Below are 12,739 nucleotides of genomic sequence, written 5' to 3'. Positions count from 1 at the left end.
GAGACGGTAAAGGGAGGCCAGGCAGGGGAAAGAGAAGAAGGTCCAGGAGGGCGTGGGTGGACACGTGCAGCCCGCGGGGGTCAGAGAGTCAGAACCACATTGTTTCCGAGGTGTGTTCTCTCATCTCCGAGCTCAAACACAAACCTGTGTAACAAGCCGTCCTGTGTTTCCAGGATGGCCCCGCTGGGTGAAGCCACGAGAAACGACAGCATGACTGGCTGGGCCCAGGACCCCACCCTCACAAGTCCCCTGGGACCTCAGCACCGCAAGGGATGCTGCCCGGGACCCAGTGCCAGGGGCAGCGAGCTGGCAGAGCGCACATAGTGCAGCCATCACGGGGGTGTTGCGGTGGGGGCGGACCCTTCCTGCTCGGCTTCCTGGAGGGTGGCTGGGACGTGCCAGCAGCGCCCACTGGCCTCCTGTGCACCTGGGGGAGGGGGGCTCCTGTGGCTGAGGCTGTGGTGGTGGCTGTGGGAGGCATGGCTGTGACCAGGGCGGGGGCCATGGGGAGGGGGCAGCCGGTCTCCTCTGCTGTGGTCAGAGGGCAGCCAGAGGGATGTAGGGCTGCCCCACCCAGGGTGGCTCCCCGTGTCCCCTTCCAGCCTCTCAGCCGTTCCTGGGGGCCTTGGTGAGTGATCCCATGTCCTCCTGGTCCGGTAGAGGTGACTGCCACTGCTGCCACCAAGAATCTTGATTAATACGGCTGCCCATACTTCAATACAAGCCTAAATTTCTAGCTTCTTGAAAAAAAATCAGACATTTTGTCCAACGCTGGACTCGCATGTCTGTGAGATCTGACAGTTCTCTAAAATTAGCAGCACCTGCACTCGTTGCTCTTACCTGTCCACACCTTGGCTGGTCTTCACTCATTGCCCTTACCTGTTCACACCTGGGCTGGTCTATGCTCACTTCTGTTACCTGTCCACACCTGGCTGGTCTATACTCATTGCCCTAACCTGTCCACACCTGGCTGGGCTATGTTCATTTCTGTTACCTGTCCACACCTGGCTGGTCTATACTCATTGCCCTTACCTGTCCACACCTGGCTGGTCTACACTCATTGCCCTTACCTGTCCACACCTGGCTGGTCTATGTTCATTTCTGTTACCTGTCCACACCAGGCTGGTCTATGCTCTTTTCTGTTACCTGTCTACACCTGGGCTGGTTTGGGCCTATTTCTGTTACCTGCCGACACCTGGCTGGCTGCTCTGGCATCCATGACCTGTGGCCCTGGCCCTCACTGAGCTCCTGATTCCACTGTAGACAGCAGTGCAGGTTACACACTAAAGTTTGTGAGGCGTCCTGCCCAGGGAAACAGGGTAACTCAGCACCCCCAGTTCACTGGGACACCCGGGCCCTTCTGTGTGTACACACAGTGGCTGCCACCTTCTCCAGTCACCCAGGGACACACTGGGACAAGCACAGTCTGCCTTCAAGTCCGCCCCCCGCTATCTCCCTCCTTGGGACACAGGGGCCCCTCCTCCCGAACTCAAGGCCCCAAATGCCACCAGCCTGTGCCGAGGGGCAGAGTGGGGGCTGTGGGGGCTTTGGACCAAGGTGACCAACCGTCCAGGGCTGAGCTGGGCAGACTAGGGTGGTCGCTCACCCTGCCTAAGGCAAGGCCCCTAAGTCTTTGACCCCCACTTGCAAAGGCCTGTGTCTCCCTCCCTCCCTTCTCCCCTCTCTCTCCCTGTCTGTCTCTGTGTCTCACACACATGCACACGCCCGACACACGTTTCACAAAACCGCTCAAGGGCACTGATGGATATTTTCTATTTTATGAAATTAAAAGAAAAATCAATCCCGACTCACTAAATTGCAGCACTCTGACACTCCCCACGCTGTCAGGGCACCAGCGCTGCTGGGCGTGGCGCGGGTGGTGCCTCTCACATCGGGCTTCACGGGCTGCCCGGAAGCTGTGCACCGGGCAGCGGGGCTGGTGAGTGGCTGTGGGCTCTTGTTTTGTTTTTGCAGCTCCTGGTGAGCCTTCCCCACAGCCAGCTGACACCCCAGTGCCCGGGCAGGTGGTTTGTGGGACCTGATGTGCTGGGCGGCACCAGGCCTCGGGCTTTGTCGGCTGTTTGTGACCGGGTCCTCGGGAGGAGGAGGGAGCAGGCAGGTCCCTCAAGGTCAGGGCATCGCAGCATCTTCCGTGGGGACCACAGAACACAGCACTTGCTAATTAACTGCCTCAGGCGAGGCGGCCTTTCCTCTGCTGCCAGGAATCAGGAGACAGGTACGGACCTCGAGCTTTGGCTGGTCAGACGCATCTGCAGAGATTACAGGGGATTGCGGAGTGAAAACAAGAAAAGCCAAACATAGAGGAATCCGTTTAGCCTTTAATTCACCAATTTCACCGTTCCTGAACCCTTATTAAAATGCTTCTCTCAAAGGAAACAGCACACGGCTTTTCTGGGCTTTAACACCCAGACTTTGTGTCTAAAGGTCACTGGGCGAAGTGTGCAAATCCGATGGTAAAGTGCAGTGTGGGCGGAGGGACTGAGCTCCCACCACCAGGACGAAGGGGCGCTGCAGGCTCTCCCCTCCCAGGAGCTCGGGTTCTGCACCAGGTTAGCGCGGCAGGAGAACACTTCTGCAGGTGTTTTGAAATTAACAGTATTAAAGAGCCTGACTCCTTGGGGAACAAATGCCAAATACAGCATTCATATGTCTAGCCCCACAGGGGGTTTTGAGATTGGACCAGAATGACAGACTTTTAGATTTAATACAGGACCTTCCACCATCTATGCCCCTGTTCAAACACCCCACTCCCACTCTGTCTATCCACCCATCTATCCATCCATTCATCCATCCATCATCCATCCATCAACCCAACCACCCTCTCGTCAACCATCCAACCACATATCCATCCATCCACTGTTCATCTACCTACCTGTCCATCCATCCGTCTACCCATCTATCCATCATCCATCAATCCATCCATTCACCATTCATCCACCCATCCATCCACTCATCAACCCAACCACCCTCCCATCAGCCATCCATCCACACACCAATCCATTCATCCATCCCTCCATCATTCATCTATCCATCCACCCACCATTCTTTCTTATACTCCTCCCTTCCTCCTTTCTCCCCTTCCTCCTTCTATCCATCCATCTTTCTATCCACCAATACACTCATCCACCAACCCCCCATCTATTCATCCACTCACTCATCCATTTAAACACCCACCCATTAACTCATCTATCAGTAAATATATACTAAGTGCCACTGTCTACTGTGTACCAGGTCTACTCAAAACACTGGCAGAAATAAATGAGACCAACTCAGCCCCTGATCCTGGGGAGCTCCCAGACAAACTGGGAAGAGAAACAATGAGCACTCTCCCCTCCATGCAACACCTGCTGGGGAAACCTGGGGAGAGTGGGGGGTCAAGGAGCACTGACCAGGGGCTGAACCTACAAGCAGGGGTTGGAGTAGGCTTCCAGAGGTGATGTCCAAGAGAAGCTGGAGAGGTTTTGGGAGTCAGTGGTTGGGAAGTGGGGGGTGGGAGTGGAAAGGAGAGTGTTCTAGACAAAGGGAACAAGTGGGAGGTGCAGGGCAGGGAGATGAGAAGCTGGGAGAGGTGTCCTATTAGACTGGAGGCTGGAGTGTGGTCTCAGGGACCTGAACTCCCCCTCAGGGTGGCCCACTGTCTCTGATATCCTGGACAGACTCACCACCTGTGTTGGTTTCCTGGAGCTGCTGTAACAAAGCATCACAAACCAGGGGACTTAACAGAAATTCATTCTCTCACAGTTCTGGGGGCAGAAGTCTGGAATCGAGGTGTCAGTAGGGCTGGTTCCCTCTGCAGAGCCCTTAAGGAGAGTCTGCTCCAGCCTCTCTTCTACCTTCTGGTGGTGACCAGTAATCCTGAGTGTGATTGCTTTACCTCCAGTCTCTCCCGTGGTCGTCTTGCGGCCGTCTCCCCAGTGTGTCCCCGTCTCTAAATAGCCTTCTGCTCCCTCTGTGTCTCTGTGTCTCTCCTCTTCTTATAAGGTCACCAATCCTATGGATTAAGGCTACCCTACTCCAAGATGACCTCAGCTTAACCTAAAGAGTTACGTCCTGTTAAATGTATTTCCTGCCTGGGAACACCCATTCACACCCACCACAATAGCTGCCTTTAGAAGATAACTTGTGTTGATGAGCATATGGGGCAGCAGAAACTTGATGCTCTGGAATACTCTCTGAGGTGACACCAAGACAATAATAAAGACATATTCCAAATGAGGTCACTTCCCGAGGTGCTGGGGTTAGGGCTTCAATCTCTCTTTCTGGGGACATAAATTAACCTGTTGATGCCACCCCATAGCCAATGCCATCTGCTAACAGGTCCTCCCTTGCTGAGCTGAAAGATACTCACCCCAACGCTGACCAGTGTTCCTGTTGTTTCGGGGTTCACATCAGGAACGCTGCTGCACGTGTGTCCTGACAGACGTGTGTGGATGATCCACTGGGCACACGATTGGAGGTGGAATTGCTGCATTTGAGGATGTGCCCCTTCTCAGGCTAGAGCTGCTGAGAAGCAAAGCTGAAAGGGGAAAAGGGGGAGGAAGCACAGGAAATGGGGTGAGGAGGGAGGGCTGAGGATGGGGGGTTTCTGGGGAGGTCGAGCCCAGCCTGGCCCATGGGGAGCCCTGGGGCACGATCTGCCTTATACTTGGACCTGTCAGTGATGGCGATAGACTACCCTTGGGGCCTGCATCCCAGGCGTGTCTGGGTGAGGGGCCAGTCACCCAGGGAAGTCCCTGGGGTGGTCCAGGTGTGAGCTGATAGGGTACAACTGTGCAGGTGGGGAATGGCTCACACCTGATGGCAGGAAACCACATGCAATGGGATGGGGCGCCAGCAGCCTCTGCGACTGATGTTCAACTTCCCAGACAGTGGAAGCACTTTCGCAAGTCGCTGTGAAATTTACTCTCTCACCTGACATGCATCAGAGTCCCTGGGGCCCTCTGGGGGCGGCGGGGGACGGACTCCTCAACTCCAGCTGGTGTGGTGAGTGGGAGGTATTAAGCCACTACCTGCACGTCCTTGATCACCAATGAGTTCAAACATCTTTTCGTAGGCTCATCGACCGTGTTGACATGCATCCTCTGCTACATGCCCGCTCGAGATTCCTGCCTGTTTTCCTGTTGGATTGTCCCTCTTTTTTTTTTAATTGCTTGTAGGAGTTCTTTGCATATTCAGGGTATAAGGCCTTCATCACTTCCATATGTGGCACGGCTTTGGGCAGTGTGTGGCTGTCTGTGCAGCTGACTGCCTAGGCAAGGCCCCAGCCCAGACACTTGGGGCCAGGACACCAAGGAAACTCCAGTCATAACCAGGGCTGCGGAGATAAGAGCTGTCGGCAGTTCTGGGGTGGCCTGGCTCCGTGGAACCAACTCCCTGGGACTGTCCAGAGAGGCACTGAGTACCAAGGCTGTTCCCAGCTCACCACTAGGATCTCTGCTGATTGCGTGGACCCAGTGAGAGAGTATCTCTGTGTGTGTGCACGTGTGCACATGCATGCTCACGTGTGATGTGTGCAGATGCATGGTGTGTGCATGTGTCCACGTGTGAGCTTGTGTGTATGTGTGTGTGTAGGTGATCCCACGTGTAGGTGTGGTGTGTGTGTCCGTGTGTGTGTATGACGTGTGCAGCAGAAGTGTCTGTGTGTGTATGTGTGTGACATATGCAGCATGCATGGCGTGTTTGTGCACATGCAGGCTCATGTGTCCCTGTGGGCCAGGGGATATGAAGGAAGGACAACCGGGCCCCTGGGAGTTGTGGGACATCTTTCCCGCTCCAAGGCTGTTCCCACCCTGGTGTGTGACACTTGGAAGCTTCCATGTGGGGCTAGATGGAGCCTCTGCCCTCAGTGCCCTTCAGGCTGTGGCCACAATCAGGCCATCGTTTCACAAACTCCTCCCGGGGTCTGCAGGTGCCCACGCTACACCTGGACGAGCGCACAGCTGGAACAGAACAGGTCAGGGTCCTGCCCGCACCCACGGAGGCCACAAACAGTCAGTCAAAGTGGATGACTTCTGCTCCCAAGGCCCCTGGTGCCCTGGAGCAGAGGGGACTTGGCAGTATGGAGGTCCTACCAGCTCACTCAATCCCCTCAGGGCCGGTTTGATGGCCAGGCCGGGGTCTGTCGGGATGGTTCATCTTCCATCTTCCCCTTTGACATCCAGAGGCTGAGAGAGATGGAGACACCTGCGGGAGCTGGGAAGGGAAGGCCACAGCCAAGGGGCAGAGGGCATCCCAGGGAAGAAGCACCAGGATGTGCTGGATGGTTGAGATGTGGCTCACTAGCATGGCCAGTGGGGTGGAGCCAACAGGAGGACTTTGTGTGGCTCCCATGGTCCCTGGGAGAGTGAGACCCAAGGGAAGAGAGGATGTTTTTTGGGAACCTGGGGTGAGAATGATCATGTGGGCTGGGGGAGTGACCAGTGTCCTATCATGGGGGTCATGGCCTGGCAGGAGTGACTAGTATCTATCATGAAAGTCACAGTAGGGGCACTGGTGTTTATTGTGGTTCTAATGATAAACCACAGAAGTCTCTGGTCCGTGGCCTGAGCTGACCAGTGTCTAGAAGAGCCCCTCTGGCCACTGAATAGGACACTCTTAGGGGCCAAGGGCAGGGAACCACTCAGGACTCTGGTGGCACATCCCCAGAGATACGCTTGGGCTGAGTGGTGGTAGTCAGACCGCAGGGCTGGAGTCTGGGTACATGGGGAGGCCGCAGGGGAGCTGTTCGGGCAGGTGAGAGCTCGAGAGAGGCAGGACAGGATAGTGCTGAGCTGTGTGCACAGGGGGAACCTGCAGACACAGCCCTGGGGAGGGGCCGGGTGAACCCCTGGCTATGCTTCCCCAGGGCGGGGAGGAGCCCAGCGAAGGAGAACTCGTGAGGGGGTGGGAGCTGTGAGCCCGTGGCAGCCGCCCAGCAGACCAATGGGGTCGAGCGAAAAAGTGTCCACACAGCCACGGCCGTTTTCCCACATAGCTTTTATTGGTAGTGGTAACCCACACAGATGCTGACTATGGAGACAGACAGACAGATAACACTGGTTTTCTACACAGAGTACTCAATGCTCCTTGAGAGGGCAGACCAAGTCCTCTTGGCCACAACTGCAAACAACTCTGGTCAACAAGCTAAAGCTTCCCTGAGTGGCCAGTTCCACGGGCCCTGGGCTGAGGTCCACCTTGGGGACGGCTGAGCAGGTTCCCCAAGGGCCTGTGTCAGCAGAATGCGCAGCGCGACTTCCCTGTGGCGGGCACAGAGCCGAGCTCCTGGTGCACCTTCAATGGTGCGCTGCGTCCGATTCCCAACAGCCACTCTTCCCTTGGGGACAGACGCCAGTGTGCTGGGGACAGCAGCCCTTGGCCAACAGTCTTCACCTCATATGGCTAACGTTCTCGTCCACAAAACCCGGAACGTCAGAAACAGAATGTCAGAAACCGACTCTGCACTCTGAGCATGGGTTTTGATTCACAGGTAAATGTGATTTTAAAAAGCCATTCCCTAACACAGAAAGTGTTATTGATGTGATGTGTGCTGGAGAGAAATAAAACTCTGATGGGCTCTTCCTCCCCAGGTCAGGGCTCGAGGCTGCCCTGGTGGGGTCTCCAGGAGGCCTGCCCCAGGGGCTCTGCGTGGTCAGGGTCCAGCCAGTGGGACTGCTTTCCTGCTCGCAGGGAGCTTGCTTTCCCCTGCAGCCAGGGGATCCATGGTGAGCTGACCATGAGCTGATGGCGACACCCCTGGTGGGCAGGAGAGGTGGCAGCCCACACAATTCCATGGAGTTTTGTTTGTCTCAGCTACATGGAAATAAACAGCATCCCCATCACTCACACCAGGACCCACCCAGGGGGCTCAGCACAGACTGTGTGAGTGACACGGAGATGTGTGGCCCACTTTCTCGCCGTTTGCACGGTTTCTTCCATTTCACCTTCTCCACAATTAGACAAGACAGGATACTTGGCTTTTCTAATATGAGCAAAATAAATGGTCCAGGGAGCTATGCGAATGCCAGGATTCTCAGCAGAGAGCGTCTACAATTATCGTATTTCTCCTCAACACATGAGGGCCGCCAGACCCGTGCCTGGGCAGCCCCTGGGTAAAGCGAGGGGGAAGGGGGCGGCTCGACACGGATAGGACACAACTCGGACGCTTTCTACCTGTGGGGACAGGCACAGATCTACGGTGTGTTATCACAGCAACTTGGGACGGGCGCACATCCTCTCCCAGAGCACAGGGAGGTGTGAGTAGTCAGAAGGCAAAGCCCATGCGTCTCCAGTGGAGGAGAAGTGAGAATGGAAGCAGCCCTCCTTTCTCTCGAGACTTAGAGCTTCCTCCTTGGCCTGTGTCTCTCCCACGGTGGGACAGCCGCCCTGTGGGTTGTCCTTCTCTGCTCCCCTCTACACCACGAGCCAGTGGCGAAACTGAAAGAAAACAGGGATTATTCAGAAAACAGAAACTACTTGGATGAAGGTGGCTCCTGGGCCGACGACCAGCTTGTAGCTGAGAGACACCTTGGCAGAGCAGAAGGCTGTGGCTACACGACCGGGGAGCTCAGCAGGGGGCTGGCCCAGCCCTGCTCCTGGGGCATCTCAGACTGAAGCCCATTTTACCGTTATATCAATCAGTCGCTGCTGACAGAGACGTCAGCCAGCACAGCTACAGCCAGCGTGATGTCAGCTGCCAGGCGGACCAACAGTGGGCACGGCAAACCTGGGGCTGGCCGCAGAGGGCACTCCTGCTGGCTGGCATGTGACCTGTGATGCCCCCTGGTGCCCACGGCACTTTCCTGGGGCCTCAGATTCCTGCAGTTCTGTCTTGCTCCATGTGACCCCAGGCGGGCACGGGAGCAGCCTCATTTACCGCCGGGGATGGATGAGATCAACAGGAGGGCTATTTAGTCGTCCAGCAAATGTCATCTCTGCTATTATGCAGCTGTTCGTTCAGCCTACTCTGAGCACACGCCATTCGATCACACTAAATGGCAAGAACTGTGTTTTTCAAACATTTCAAAACAAGAGCCTGCAGGCCTGACTTCTGACACAGCCACGCCGGGGATGGGAAGATGCTGAATCTGTGCTGGTCACACCCCTTTGGGGCGACATGCAGGGACATCTCCAGTCCTGGTTAGGACACACTCCCTCCACCGACTGGGCCTCCAGTGCATGCTGAACCAGGTGTGGTGTGGTGCGAGGCGAAAGGGGCTGGTGGAGCCCAGGAGGGGTCCAGTATCCAGAGCGGAGAGCATCAACTCTGTGGTGACCACCATACTTCAGACCAGTGGTGACAGGGGAGCCACACTTGGGGCCAAGCTCTGAGCCCAAGCCCCTGGAGGTGAAGTGGTCCTCTGTCCTGGCACGGAAAGCAGCAGAAGGGGACTTCTCTGGAGGAAGGCATGCTTTGGGGCCTCTCAGAATTCTCACAGATTAGGACCAAGGTATAAGCTTGAAAAGAAGGAAGCCCAGAAACAGATGGCAGCCCGCTCTGTCCAAGTGAGGTCAGCAGAAACCAGAAAGTTTAATTCAGACCCCCACAGACCAGAGAGGCTGTGACTGTCAGATTATCGGGCAGCTATGTAAGAGATGTTTTAAAAAGTGATGTATGCAACCTACAAGGATGCACATTTCACAAGACACAGGTGGACCAAATGTAATTTTCAGAGATGAAGTAAAAAATACAGCTGTCAGTGAAGCGTAACACAACAAGGCAGGTACGAGGTAGAGAACGCGAGGTGGAGAATGCAAGGTGGAGAATGGCTGACTGTGGTCCTTCACATGATGAAATGTTGTGTGGCCGTCAGAGTGAATGAACTATAATTACACATAAAGATATTTCTGGTCGAGATGGAGTAGCAGGGACTGAATTTACTCTACCCTCTGAATCAACCCCAAATGATCAAAATGTGTGTGTAATAATGGTTTCAAGACACAGGACATCAGATGACAAAGGGCAGTGATCCCTAGTGAGCTGTCCAATTGTCCCTGCTTGCTGCCTCAAGGAATTTCCAGGTTGCAGCAAGGGGAAGGGGGAGCCCAGGTAGGGGCAGTGAACTCTGTGGAGACGAGTGCTGGGGAGACCACGGCAGCTGGAGCTCGCAGGATGGAGTCCAGAGGGGAGAGAACTGCACCGAGAGCCCCAGTAACTGCACAGGGTCCCCCAGGCGTTCAGCTGCATACTCAGGGTGCACAAGGTCCGGGAAAGAATCGCCCAATGAGATTCATGGGAACAGTCTATGAAATGTGCACAGGGCTGGGAGCTGACCTGCTCCCTCTAGCAGACTGAGCATGTCATGGCTGGTGGGGCCCTGGGCAGAGCACTCACAAAGGTGTCGCTGCAGCAATGGAAATAATGAGCCTGACACTAAGTGCTGCTCTGGTCCCACATAAAAAATCTGAAAAAGCAAGTCCCTAGGAGATCACACCATCTCCACATAGCTTGGCTACATCCCGGAACAAATGCAGAAATATCCAGCATCTAACAAGGGAAAACTCACAGTATCTGGAATCCAATAAAAAAATTTACCAGAATTGCAAATAAGAGGCAAAATTTCAACCCCAGAGAAAAGTCAATCAACTGAGACTGACCCAGAACTGACACCAATGTTAGATTTAGCAGATAAAGACATGAAAACAGTGATTATAACTGTTCTCTCTACGTTTAAAAACTGAAGTAGAGGCATGAAAGACATAAAAAGACCCAAATTGAGTTTCTAGAGAATAAAACTATAATGTATGAGATGATAAATATGCTGGTGAGATTAGCAGCAGATTAAACATTGCAGAGGAAAAAAATTTAGTGAACTGAAACAAAAAGCAACAGAAAGCACACAAAATAAAAGAGATAGAGGAAAGAGAATTAAAGTGGCCTAAAGTATGTGCGATTCAGCCCTTGAAGGGGTGGGTAGAAAAAATGTTGAAGAAATGGTAGCCAAAAAATTTCCTAATTTGATGAAAACTATAAGCCCACAGTTTCAAAGGCCCACTGAACTGTGGGAATAGGAAACACAAAGAGGAGGATGAGGTACTGTAATGTGAGCAAGTGGGAAAACGAACTCAAAAGAGTCAATTGGCATGACGCCTTTTTCATAGAGTTAAAAGCAACTGAAACCAAAAAATCTACTTTTTAGGAATATAGGAATGTCCATAGATGCACAAAACTATATAGTAAAAGAGACAAAGGAAAGATCCATCTAGATGAAGGTCCTTTACTTCAGGGATGGATGGGAGGGGGCAGACAGGGAGGTGGATGTTACTATGAATGTGCAGTTTTCGTGTGGTGGTTCACAGGGTTTATTTTGTCCTGTAGATAAAAAAAAAACAAGAAGTAGCCATCTGTGCACTAATGACAAGAGTGTGTTGTACAACTGAGCAGCTGAGACATAAAACTTTTTAAAAAATTCTGAAAGAGTTTGAGACTTGGAGGACCCAGGGCAAGCCTCACACCCTAGAGCCCCAAAGTGAAACAGAGGAAGGCAAGAGGCAGGATTTGAAGGTGTGGCTGCAAAGTCCTCAGAACTGACAACAACCATGGATCCACAGACCCCATACCCACACAGTCACAAGCCTAATCTAGTGGACAGAAGAATTGTGTATCAACAGTGGGGAATAGACAACTACCTAAAGTGGCTCAAGTACTCAGCACACTTCAAAGAATAGGTAGCATAGAGGTCTGAGCACAAGGCATTAATTTAGAAATTAATAACAAATAGATGAATTAAACATCCTCATATATCTGGGAACTCAAAAACAGATTCTAAAAAACTCACGAGTTGAAGAAGTCACAATGAAAATTAAAATACACTTACACTAAATAATAAGGAAAATATTACGTTAATAGTTGTGGAATGCAGCCAACAGGGTATTTTGAGGGAAATTCATAGCCTTGAATGCTTATATTAGAAAAGAAGAAAGGTTAAAAATTAACAGTCCAAGGTCTAAATTAAGAAGTTAGCAAAAGTATAACAGAGTAACCCAAAGAAAGCAGGAGGAAGAAATAATAAAGACGGGAGCTGAGATGGATGAGGCAGAGAGTAGAGAGCCTGCACCAATCCTCTGTACAGCGACCTGTATAAGAGTGAGTTCTCTGCCTCAGTCTGTCTCCCCACCCACCCCTGCCTAAAACTGTGCCCCTCAGATGGTTTTTGAGTCAACACATCCAAGTCCTGGAAGGGTTAGGTGGTCCAGCATTCATGATTGACGTTAGTGTCCTCGACTAAGTGGGGCTTTCTCACAGGGTGATGGAAGAGGGAATGCCCACCAAGGTCACCTCCCACCCGCCGACCAGCTGTGTGACTACGAGGTGTTCCTTAGCCTCTTGTGCATCAGGGGCCCCCTCTTGCTAGAGAGAGTAATGACGTTCCTTGCAGGGTTGTGGTAATTAAGACAGGTCACGTGCTTCCTCTGTGCTCTCAACAACCTTAGGACTGCTTTCCACACCTGCTCTGTAATGCCTGGGAAAAACACACGAAGCACACAGGTGAAGCACACAAGCTCCGATGGCTCCCAGATGTAGAGCGAAGGGAAAGAATCAATCCTGCTACAGCCCTGGTGCGAGCCCCACCCTCTCCTACCTGGGCCTCCCCTGACATCCCCAGGCCCCCTGCGACCCCTTCCGACCTTCCCAGCAGCCTTTGTGACCCTGTCAAAGGCCATCAGACAGGCAGGCGGCTCAGCCAATGTCCAGAGAGCTGTCCAGGTGCTGAAGCGCCTCGCTGGAGGCCGGGAGCTGTCC

This window comes from Equus quagga, chromosome 9 (genome assembly GCF_021613505.1).
Source record: "Equus quagga isolate Etosha38 chromosome 9, UCLA_HA_Equagga_1.0, whole genome shotgun sequence".
Lineage (NCBI taxonomy): Eukaryota > Metazoa > Chordata > Mammalia > Perissodactyla > Equidae > Equus > Equus quagga.
The sequence above is the reverse complement of the archived record's forward strand: the minus strand, read 5'-3'. Positions refer to the sequence as shown.